This window comes from Amphiprion ocellaris, chromosome 2 (genome assembly GCF_022539595.1).
Source record: "Amphiprion ocellaris isolate individual 3 ecotype Okinawa chromosome 2, ASM2253959v1, whole genome shotgun sequence".
NCBI classification, from domain to species: Eukaryota; Metazoa; Chordata; class Actinopteri; family Pomacentridae; genus Amphiprion; species Amphiprion ocellaris.
Genome location: NC_072767.1, coordinates 18362967 through 18375850, shown reverse-complemented (window position 1 = coordinate 18375850; position 12884 = coordinate 18362967). Strand labels below are relative to the sequence as shown.

Genomic DNA, 12884 nt, shown 5'->3' with positions numbered 1-12884 from the left:
TGTTCAGTAATAAGAGTTCCTGTTCATGTCCTGTTTTGTTTCATTGTTTCACTCCTGCCTCATGTCACACCTCATTCACACCCCGTGACTCTCCTTCGGTCACTTGACTGCCACACCTACCTCACATCTTCCCCACTCCCCGTCAGCCACAGTGTATTTATACCTTTAATAGGTTGCCACTCACACACTTGTGCTGCCTGCCTGTCTGCCAGCCACCTGGATGTAAGATTGTTTTTGATTCTCAATAAATTGCCAAATCTATTCCTGCCTGCCTGCACCACTCTGCACCTGCTTCCTCTTTTCCATCTCCTCGTCTTGCATCATACGTGACATGATAGATAATTTAATGGAAAACAGAAAATAAAAGTAACACACAAGCAGCTTCATTTTGCGACTGATTTGTGCAGTTAATCTTTCAGTTTCTGTCATCACTGTCTTCCTCTTCCCTCTCGTTTATTATATTTGTTCTGGCTGATGTTGCTTTCTTGCATATTAATGACATTTATGTGAAGCTTTATTTTAGGTTGAAAAGATAAATTTTAATAAAAGAAGTTTACTTTCAACTGACTTCCACACTGCAAACCTCAAGCTGCAGTTTTGAAATTGCTTCCTGACCTCCTGACAAATCAGTTGCAGATTGAAGTTGCTTTTGTGCAATTCGTGTTGTTTGCTCCACGTAAGCTTTGCAAGATATATATACAGATAGGCAACAAATTAAAGAAAAGCCTGAACCTTTGACCCCCACAGTGAGGACATCTGGTGGCTCTGTTATGCTGTGGGGGGCATTTTACTTCCATTGCTTGAGTCCATTTGTCACCTCAGAGGGAAGAGTCACTGCAAATCAAGTTCATGTTCCAAATGATGATCTGTTTCCTATGATGAAACATTTCTATCCTGATGGGAGTGATCTCTTCTAGGATGATAATTTCTTTGTCCATAGGGTACGAGAGATCACTGAATGGTTTGAAAAGTGTACAAATGATCATCCAGATTACCTATCACTATGGTTGATTTAGTTCAATGGTAAATAGCGTTCTCCACCACCATCATGACAACGCCGCATAAGGGAATATCTTTTGGTTGGAATTGTGTTCATCCCTCCTGTAGAGTTCAGAGAAACAGTGCCAAGGTGTGGCAGGATGATAATGAGGTGCTCCCAGACCATAGAGAATAGTCTGGCTATATGAGACTACTTTCTGACTAAAGAAACAGGTTCACTTGCTTGCTTTTTCTGAAGCTGTCCTCCAGTCCTCTCCAACCACTAGGGCTTTCTTGACTGTGTCTTTTAACTTTAGAAATCAAAACTTTTGTTCATATTGACGTATTGCTTAGGCTTGACACCTCACTGGTATTCAGTGGAGTGAGGACAAAGTTCACACTGAAATATCTCAAAATCTCATAGCATTGTTTGCCTTGACATTACAATTGGACATGTAAGCACCACCACACTGTCAAATGTTGTCATGATACCATATTGTAACTAGAAAATCACCTTCCCTGAAAATCCAAATCTATTTGCCAGTTTTTGAATAATGTTGCTAACAGACAGACACACAGACGGAAGGACAAACCAACGCAGATCGTCACATAACTCCATCGTGTTCCTAGGCGGAGTAATAAAATATAGGATGTTACCACGATAACTGTATACATAATAAACTGTACAAGCGCATGTACATAGCTTACCATAAAGATTAATCCTGTTTTGGATCTGTATTGTTTATACGGAATGGAGTTTAAATCCCATGTTTGCATTTGCTGTGTATTCTCCTTATTTCTGTGCTAAACTGCTAATTCTTTAACACTCAAATTAATTTTCATTACATAAACAATATCTAATTTTTGTGCCACTCTGCCACCTTGAAATCCCTCACTGTGATGCACTTGTTAAGATAATTTCAGTGTTTTAATATTCATGGTCAGGGATGTTGATTTTTTTTGTGTGTGTTTCAGAAAGTGGCTGTTTTAGACTAATTTTTCTCAGTAATTGGATGTGTTTGTGCAGCACATGACCCGCTTTTCAGAAATGTGTCAAATATTCAAAGTGTAGATGACGCCTTTAATTGGACATAGTTGTGGTTTCCAGTGATTTTAAGAATTCAATACCAAGCTGCTTTGTGTAAATAAAGTTGATGTTTCTCATCTTTATTTTCTTCTGCTATCATTAGCACACGTCAACCTGCATCAGCATTTCACAGCACTTTATTAATGGAAAAAACTCAACCCATCACTGGTAACAAGGCGTTCAGAAACAAAGGAGAATTTAATTAACTTTCACAGCTTTGGTAACCCTAAACGTTTAGGCATTCGTACATTAATTTGTTTACTTTCACCTACTGGTTCATTCAGCTACCTTCATTCATTCTCTTTGTTTTGGTTAACATATGGCTTGGAAGAGGAGATGAGAACAAAGAGATGGGCAGAGGGAGGGAAGATGGATGGAGCAGAGGGAGGAAAAGCTCACTAGTTGGCAGATCTGTGAGGAAATCCAGAGAGTAGTCGAAGAGTTGCTGGCTTGATCCCCGGTGCCTGACTGTGCCCACTACGACGCTTTGAATTACAATGAAACTCCTGGGGGACTTTTTTTTTTCCTCACTAAAAGAGACTTAATTGTCAACATGTTTTATTGTTGTAGGCCATTAATTAACAATACATCCCTCCTGACTGTAAAGCAACCGGTCAATACGAACTGTTTATTGTGCGTTTGCAGCTCAACCAGAGTGACTCATCCTCGGATTTTTGCTGACAGTGAAGATGCCTAAACTTTATACTAAAATGTGCCATTAAGAAGTGGAGGAGGAGAGGAGGAAACAGAGAAAAGACAGGGTGAAATGGGGAGAAAGTGAAGGAAAAAAGAAATGAAAAGGGAAATGAAATTCAAAGAGAAAAAAGGAAGATGGAAGAAAATGGAAGTCGGTAAATAAGGAAAAAGGGAGGAGAGGAAAAAGGGAAAGAAAGAAGAAATACAATGAAAGAAAAATGAGAGAAGATGAAGGTAAAGGAAAGAAGGAGGACAAGAGTGGAAAAGACAAGAAAAAATTAAGGATAGGAAGAGAAGACAAAAGAAGGGGAAGAGGACAGAAATGAGACAATGAAAGTAGGAAGGATGAAAGGAAAGGAGTAGAAAGTAAAAGGAGGTGAAGAGATGAAAGAAGAGATAAGGAGAGGGGAGGAAAGAAATGAAGGTAAAGAGAAAGTCGAAGAAAGGAAAAGAAGCAGAGGGGGGAGAAAGGAGAAGCGGGGAGGAGATGAGAAGAGAGGAGAAAAAAGAAAAGTAAGCAGATATGAAAGAAAAGGGGGAAAACACAAGGAAAGAAAAGATGAGAAGGGGATGAAAAGAAAAGGAGAAGGGAGGTGAAAAATAGACAGGAGAAAGGAGAGGAGGGGAGAAGGAAAGAGAAAAAATAGATGAGATGAAAGTAAAGAGACAGAAAAGGAAAGAAATGAGCAGAAGAGGGGGAAGAAAGGCGTAGGAATGAAATTATTAAAATTAAAGGAAAGGAAAGAAGGGAGGAGGAGGTAGGGAAATGAATGAAGCGATAAGAAGAGGAGAGGAAAATAGAAAAAGAGAGGAAATACTAAAAAGAAAGAAGAGGCTGAGAAGAATAATAGAAAAGTAGGTGAGAAGAGAGAAACATGAAATGAAAAGATGAAGGGAGAGAAAAGAGGCAGAATAAAGAAAGGATAAGTGGGGGAGCAGAGGAGAAGAAGAGAAATTTAAAGTAAAATGGGAGAAGATGAATGAAAAGATAAGAGGACAAAAAAAGCCAAGAATGAAGGGAAGAGGTGAGGAAAGGGAAGAAAAGAGGGGGAAAGAAGAGGTGAAAGGAAAGAGGAGAGGAGGAATCACAGGGAATATGGGACCATTGTGAGTTTCACCGCCTCGGGCGACACTCTTCATGCATCCGTCCTCACGTGGCTCTTGCCCTCCCTCCTCTTCCTCCTTTGTCTTCCTCACTATTCTCCTCCCTTCACTCCCCCTCTCCTCCCTCCTCATCTCTCTCTTACATGCATGCAGATGATGGGATGTATGGAGAGTCGTCCCTCTGTGTCTCCTCCTCTTCTCATCTCAAGCCATATAGGCCTCACATTTATCTGTGTGTGTCAGGGTCTTTATGTAGATTGTGTTGTCATTTGTGTGAGTGTGTGTGTGTATCTCTTTCTCTGTGTGAGCGTCCCAGAAAAGGCGGACCTCAGGGAGTTGTGCTCCACTTTCACTCCTTTATTAATTCACCCTTCGCTCCCTCTCCGTTTGCCAGGATGGACGGGAGAGAAGGAGGGCGTAAGAGGGAAGGCAGGACAAACAGGAGTGAATGAGTTCAAAGGCGAGTCGAGACAGACAGTAAACACTCATTTTTATTGTTTCTCCGTCATTCCAAACGAACCCTGTTGGAAGCAGGAACAAAAACGTGAAGTCTCGTTGTACTTTCTATCTGACTTTCACAGACATTGAACATTGTCACTTGTTTTAAAAGCAACTCATTTCCTCCAACGATCGCTGGAGAAGTCCTTGAAAAACTGCAGCTCTTTATCCAACAGGAGGCAGCGGCTTTGTTTTTTTCACAGATAAGAACAGGGTGAAGCGGCCAACAGACTGTGGGTGGGCAGGGGAGTCAGCATTCAGAGTATTTGGAGAGAAAAAGACTTTGTGTGAGCTTTTTTCAAACTGATGGGAAGACCACGGAACAATTTCCTTCCGTTCCTTTGTCTGTTCATCTATTTGTCTGGTGCAAAATCTCCTCTGCAGAGATTTTGATGACAGTTTTAGGAATGATGTGATTCACTGCTGAATTACAGCTCCGTTAAAAAGAAATGACTCGGCCCAGTGGAACTAGTGTTTGTTTATTGGTTGTGAGGGAAACTTTCACCTCCTGCATGGATGGAATGATTGCCTTTACAAGTTGAACTTGTCATGAAGGGAAATGTAAAAGTGTAAATATGCATCAGCTTTATAGTATTTACGAGGGTTCATTTTGGAACTTCATGAGGCTTCAATCTGTGGTTTTTAGGTCTTTATTTATAAGACAAAGAAGGAACACCATCTACAGCTTGATTGATACTCCTGCATTGAATCTCCATTGTAGCCGGATGTGCACATCCCCAAAAATATACACTACCGTTCAAAAGTTTGGGGTCACTTAGAAATGTCTGTATTTTTGAAAGAAAATCATTTTTCAGTGAAGATAACATTAAATGAATCAGAAATACAGTCTAGACATTATTAATGTGGTAAATGACTATTCTAGCTGGAAACGGCTGGTTTTTAATGGAATATCTCCATAGGGGTACAGAGGAACATTTCCAGCAACCATCACTCCTGTGTTCTAATGCTACATTGTGTTAGCTAGTGGTGTTGAAAGGATAATTGATGATTAGAAAACCCTTGTGCAATTATGTTGGCACATGAATAAAAGTGTGAGACTTCATGGAAAACATGAAATTGTCTGGGTGACTCCAAACTTTTGAATGGTATTGTAACTATAGTTAATGGACAGTTTTTCATTTCATTTCATTTATTTCAGACATGCTACAGTATCATAAAGGCAAAAAAAGGAAAATAAATACACAATGCAAGTATATATAATCCATAACCTAGAATAATGTGTGAAAACAAGTAGGATGAAGATTAACTCAACTCCTTCCCACTAAACATCTGTACATCTCATATCTCACTGTTTCCTGTTTACATCAAACCCTCTACTTTTCTACCACTTTAGAAACTCCAGAACACATTTACATTACCACATCAAAATATTTTTCAGTTGTGCTCATTTTTAAATCCTCATCCAGACTGTTCCAGAAGTTTACTCCACATATTGATAAACATTGACTCTTCGAGCAAGTGGCTTTTTAAATTGAAATTTTCTTCTTGATTCATAATTTGCAGCTCTACTTCTGAACAGTTGTTGTATGTTATCAGGGAATTCGTTGTTGCGTGCTTTAAACATTATTTGCACAGTTCTAAATTTAGCTAAATCTTTACATTTGTAAGTATTTGCTTTAGAAAACAATATATTAGCGTGCTCATTATATCCCACATTATATACTATTGTGATGAGGTTTTTTGTCATATTTTTACTGGATGTAGTATGTGTTACCCTACTCTTCTGCACAATAGGTCAGGTACGGTAAAAACAGTGAGAAGTATCATGTACATGAGGCTTTTAAATTCAAAATATGTCCCATCCTTCGTAGTAATGAGACCAGCTTTGCTCTTGTATGTTTTATAGGACATTTCTAAGTGACCCCAAACTTTTGAATGGTGCTGTATATAGTTATACTCTGTCAAGCTATTTATTCCACCAACAGCAGGCCAATGGTTCAGTTTTAATGCCAGTATTGTAAAAGTTCCTTCCTGACTACTATACCTCTGTCAAGGACTACACGCAGAATGTGAGGTTTTTTCTATTAGAGGGACGTTGCCATCCTTGAAGTAAAGAGTTCCTCCAGTAACATCAGAAGAAATTATTATATTTTTACGAAATATAAAAGCTGGTTAAGCTTCAAGGAAAACAAACAGCGGTGCTCCATCACACAGCAACAACCACGTATGGAATGAGTCAGAAGATTTTTTATTTTATATCCAACATCCAGCAACTACACTGATAACAGGCAGAGATGCGTCACCATCTGTGCGAGTCAGTTGAAGAGCTGATTTTTTGACTGACTGCTCTTTCACTTAATGCTAACTAATGAGGATAATCATTTCAGTTGCCACTAACCAAGTTCTGGGGGAAAGCAAATGTTTTGAGGCTTTATTCACCTGAATCCAACCCCCAAATATAATTTATGCTGTTCATAGAACAGTCAGTTTAGAAATTCTTTTCTTGGTGATATGTGACACTCTCTTTAAATGAGTGATAAAGCTGACAGTGTAGCTGTACTGACACCTTACATACATGAGATTCCAGGCACAGTGCTTTTATTATTTTATTATATTATCATGATTATTTTAAAAAATAGTGAATTGAATAGTTTAGAAATTCATACTGGTAACACCAGTATGAATGTCAGAGTTTAAGTTGGACATACACTACCGTTCAAAAGTTTGGGGTCACTTAGACATGTCCTTATTTTTGAAAGAAAATCAGTTTTTTTTCAATGAAGACAACATTAAATGAATCAGAAATACAGTGTAGACATAGTTAATGTGGTAAATGACTATTCTAGCTGGATTTTTAATGGAATATCTACATAGGGGTACAGAGGAACATTTCCAGCAACCATCACTCCTGTGTTCTAATGCTACATTATGTTAGTTAATAGTGTTGAAAGGCCAATTGATGATTTTTCAATTCAATTCAATTCAATTCAATTCAATTCAATTCAATTCAATTCAATTCAATTCAATTCAATTCAATTCAATTCAATTCAATTCAAATCAATTTTATTTATATAGCGCCAAGTACAAGTCAAATTGTCTCAAGACGCTTTACAGAACCCATATGCCTGACCCCCAGAGCAAGCCAAAAGGCGACAGTGGCAAGGAAAACACCCTTTTAACAGGGAAAAAAACCTTGAGCAGAACCTGGCTCTTTATGAGGGGAGACCCATCTGCCTGCTGGCCGGGCGGGTTGAGAGGGACAGAAGAGGCAGAGGTAGAGCAGGGGTGGGCAATTAATTTTCATACGGGGTCACATGAGAAACTTTGACGGTTGTTAAGGGCCGGACCAGTACACTTAAAAGCTCTGCTCAATATATATCTCAATAAAAACAATAAATGAAACAATACAATGATATAATGAAAATGTGGAACACAGAACACAACTATTTAATGAAAGATTTTATTTTTTCATTCAAACTATGATTGCTGCCTATTGAGTTGTAGATATTTACTATCATAAAGACATACTTAAAATGTGAAACTGATTTTCCAAGTGCTTTAATTACTTTTCAGCAGTCACTGTTTTTTACAAGCGAAGTAAGTAAGCCATCACTCAGAATTTATTCTACAATATGACCATCAGCTGGCAGAGATTTGAAACTTGCCTTATCATGTCAGTTTTTGTTCATCATGAACGCTATGAGGTGTTGTCAGTTTTTCTAAATCTACATTAAGATGACTGTGAAGCATAAAGAAAGACAACAGCTCCCCCACTACACTTACAGCAATGTTCAATATATCTCAATAAAAACAGTAAATGAAACAATACAATGATGTACAATGCCCAACTCTTGAATCTCTGCTCTCAGATCCCAAACTGGTTTAAGCACCTTGTCCAGGCTGATCTATCTGACAGCTGTCTGGTAACCAAGGTCACCATGTTCACTCTCATCTCCTCCACAAAGACAACAAACTGTCAGTAATTTTAATGCTCTTGCCCTGATGAAGTTAACTACTTTAGCTACAACATCAGTCACGTGGTTGATTTTTAGCACTGACTTACACAGCACCTCCTGATGTATAATACAATGCAAAAATATCAGTTTCTGTTCTGGATTTATTTCAGGCACCTTATCTTGCATCCGTTTCAAAAGTCCAACATTTTTCCCTGTCAAATTTGGACAGCCATCAGTTGTAACACCAACCAAATTCTCCCATTTCAGTCCCAGCTTGTTCATGCATGTATTTACCTCAGTGAACCATCGTGGTTCCTTTCATTGGCTGCACAGCTGCCAGCTCCTCCGTCATTTCAGTTTTTTGTTAGTCCACGTACAAAGATGAGTAACTGGGCTGTGTCACGGACATCACAACTCTCGTCCAGAGCCGAGGAGAAAACGTCGAAACCGTCCACTGTTGTGCAGCTAAAGCTCCAGATTTTCGGCGATGCTCTCCGCCCGCCTCGTTACGGTTCGCCTCCAAAGGGTCACATTAACGAACGCTCCTTTCTTCTCTGGGCATATAAGCGCTGCAGAGTCCACCAGACATTCTTTTATAAACTCTCCATCAGAGAATGGCTTACTGTTTTTGGCGATTTTGTAGGATAGTAGAAAACTCGTCTTGACTGCTGCATCCCTTGATGTGAGCTTTGGTAAAACAAAGTCATTGCTGCTTTAGCAGTTTAGCTAGCAAACCTTCAGACATCCTCCCCGCTCTGCATCAGTCAAATGCTTGTACTTCTCCGCATGTTTGGTCTCGTAATGTCGATTCAGATTATAATCCTTGAGCACCGCGATCTGTTCGCCACAAACTAGACACACAGATTTACCTCTGACTTCAGTGAAGACATATTTGGAAGTCCATGCTTTGTTAAAAACTCTGCATTCGGAATCGATCTTTGTTTTTTTGCCGTTAGCTGACATCTTCCCGGGCTGAAGCTGACCAACAAACCAATCAGCGCATAAACCTTATGCTAAGTATGGAAAGCACGCGCGAAAAAAACGTTAATTTAGCAGATCTTTCAAAATAAAAGCAGTGCGGGCGTATTGCTTGCATGTATTGTGATGATATATGTTTGCATTGACTTTTAGTATTTTCCAATGACCTCATACGGGCCAGTCAGAGTCATCCGGCGGGCCAGATGTGGCCCGCGGGCCGTAGGATGGCCAGGTCTGAGGTAGAGGGATAGAGGGGTGGAAGCTAACATTGAAACTGATTCATGGTTTACTGTTATGGTGTACGGCTCTGGCATTAAATATACTACATATGTAGCTGGTAGTAAAATTCAAACAGTAAGTAGATGAGCATATCAAGTATAGTGAGGGTGATGCAGAGTCGACTGGTGGAAATGGGCAGCTGGAAGCAGTGGGCTGGAGGAAGGTCAGCAGCAGCATCCCACAGTGAACATGATGGAGACTAGACCAGTTGGTGGGAGAACAACCACACATCTGAAGCATCCAGCTCTGGGACCAGGGACACTCGGAGAAAGGACACAGGGAGAAACAGAGTGATTGTAATGCAATAATGGTATATATATTAAATATAATGGTAGATAGAGAAGGGCTCAGTGCATCCAGAGAGGTCCCCCAGCAGCCTTGGCCTATAGCAGCATAAGTAGGGGCAGAACTAAGGGACGTCGAAAGGGGAAGTCACTTGTGCAAATGAAGACTCCAGCTGACCCCCTTAGGGTCCCCCAGTCAGCCCTAACTATAAGATGGATTAGAAAACCCTTGTGCAGTTATGTTAGCACATGAATAAAAGTGTGAGTTTTCATGGAAAACATGACATTGCCTGGGTGACCCCAAGCTTTTGAACGGTAGTGTAGGCATATAGACTTACTGGACAGGACAAGATTCAAAATGAAATTTTCATTCTGCAAAGCTGCTTTTTTAGGAACAGTAACAATGGATGAGAAGGAGAAGCTGGGCTCTAAAACATGGGATGAAGAGACTATAGTGTCTCTATATAGGCCACTATACTTCAGTATATACAGCCCTGTTGTGTTTGTGTGCTGGTATCCAGGCGAACCCTCTCTGTCTCTAATTATAATCATACGTTCGACACAGGCCTTTGTCTCCGTAACGAACCTCACAATGACTCATGCTACATCTCCATGGAAACGAGCATCCCCACATTATTGGGTGTCATGTGGATTTGTTGGACAGACAAACTGACACACAGGGAGGCTGCTGCTGCTGCTGTTTCTATTATCTTATTTGTTTGACTCCCTTTTTAGCTTGCAGAGCGGAACTTACAGTTCATTTGTGGACTGTAGATATGTAGTTTGGAGTTAATGAATCAACCGTAAACAAGGAGTAATGATGTACAAGTTATTGAGGTCACAAACATTCAGGGGGATCATCATGTGCTGCAGAAAGCTAATGTCGTCTGCTCAAGATCATCTTGATAAAATACACCATTTTAATCCACTTCGACTCACATAAAGAAACAGTTATGCATTACTGTTGTGTATGTAGTGTCCCTCATATAGTTAATTTATATATGGCAGCTGTTTCCATGAACCCCTGAACTTTTGCAATATATTAATTTAAATGAATAGCAGCAGTGCAGAGGATCCAGTTATATATATTCAAGACATGCAGATGTTTAATAATTCAAACCTCTGGAAGTGGTCATAGACGCATTCTAACATGTTAAGCTCAAAGTGAAAATGATGACACATTTGCAGTTCACTAAAACCACTGCAGTGATGCATCTAATCAGGAAACCAGCTAGATGGAAGTCTGATTTATAATGTCTATTACTGTAGAGCCCCTGTAAAGAATTTTCATTTTCAGAGGAATAAAAGATAAATCAACAACAGGACAGTGATTAAAGAATAAATTATTACCGTTCAGTGAGTCTGACGATGTTATAACTACGAGTGACTGGGTTATAAGTGTGCTCTTTGCCAATAGCAGAAAGATATATCAAATCATAAACAGCATGCAGGGACAGGAGAAAAAAAAACCACATTTTTATAACCCTTCCTTTCACTCTTTACTGATGACTGCGATTGTCTTCCATCAGTGCCAATAAACTCACTTTGTTTTTCCACCGATCTGACAAAACACCATCCCAGCATTGTCACCCTCAGACTTTCTGCGTGTTTTCGGCTTAACGGATTGTGTTAATGGAAACGAGAGACAAAGTATTTTTTATTTTAAGTGACAAGGGAAAGAGGCTGTGGAGTAGGTGTAAACACAAAGCTTTCACTGTCGTTCAGGGATTGCTAAATTATAATATATCCTCTCAAGATTGTGACAGTACAGTTCCTTTTTTAATCTTGTTGAAAATAAGTCATTTCAGAATACAGCATCAGTTAGTTTGTGAATGTATGACATGTATACAAGAAAGTCCTGCCTGCTTGTAATAAAGAAAATACATCATTGAAAACTGAGAAGGAATTTTCAGTGATAAGTGGTGACATGGCACAACTTTAGATGAACTTTTGATAATAAAGACTAGGGGTGTTCATAGTGATCAGTTTCTTTGTTAGTTACGTGGAAATTTTGATTTATTCTGATCAACTAGTCTGAAAGTTGGGCCACACTGGTTTTGCTCCAGTCTGGATGTGATTATTTTGCACATCTTTTACTCAAGCTCAGTATTTACATTAACTTAAGGAAGCCCTTACCTTCAGCAAAGCTGAATGGACGCATATTTAGCACAGTCCTTGCCCTGATGAGCTGCATCTTTTCGGACTTAGCTGGATCACAGTGTCTGCGGTAAACAATGTAATATTTTTGCTAGTATTAGAAGAGCTACCAGCAGCAGACTTATTTACTTGCAGGCTAATGCCCGCTTGTTTGTGCTGAATGTAGTTCCACATTGCTCTGGTTAAGTGTTTATATATTCAGGTATTTTTTCTTTTCATTCGCTCCATTATGCTACTGCCATTCTGGTTTTACGAGATGTCACATGTCACACTTGCCATCTTGCTGGTATACAACATGCCAGAAACCTAATTGCTGCTTCTGGGTTCAGGGTGAGTTGTGAAACTGATAGATTGATGCAGTGTTAGTGGTATTGCACTGACCACCATGGTAAAAAAGGGATTCACCAGTCAATCTACATTCCAACCGTCCGCTATGGCCATTAGGTCTGGGTAGCGACCGAAAGAGTGAGATCGCAGACACGTGACTGAAATGGGTTTCATCTGTTGAGTTGCTGGGGAACTTGAAAATCTGGAGAGCGCTCATAGGAGAGTGGCTGCTCCTTCGTATTGAAAGGAGTTAGCTGAGGAGGTTCAGGCATCTGCAGAAGAGGCCTCCTGAGGGCTTTCTTTTGAAGGTTTTCCTGGCACATCCAACTGGGAGGAGACTCTGAGGTATTCCTAAAACTGGCTGCAGAGAATACACACACTACCGGACAAAAGTTTTAGCTCCAGTTTTTAAATTTTGTGTATTGAAATTCATGTATTTGAAGTCCAGTGAATAGCTTGAAATGGTACAAAGGTAAGTGGTGAACTGTCAGAGGTTAAAAAAAGGTAAGGTTACCCAAAACTGAAAAATGATGTACATTTCAGAATTATACAAAAAGTCCTTTTTCAGGGAACAAGAAA

The 12884-nt window shown here is 39.7% G+C and overlaps 1 protein-coding gene across 1 annotated transcript in view; it reads left to right on the top strand.

Moving 5' to 3' along the window:
• lrrc7 (leucine rich repeat containing 7) overlaps positions 1-12884 on the top strand; it is a 161802-nt gene that overhangs the window by 25068 nt on the left and 123850 nt on the right. The gene's annotated exons all lie outside the window — the stretch shown is intronic.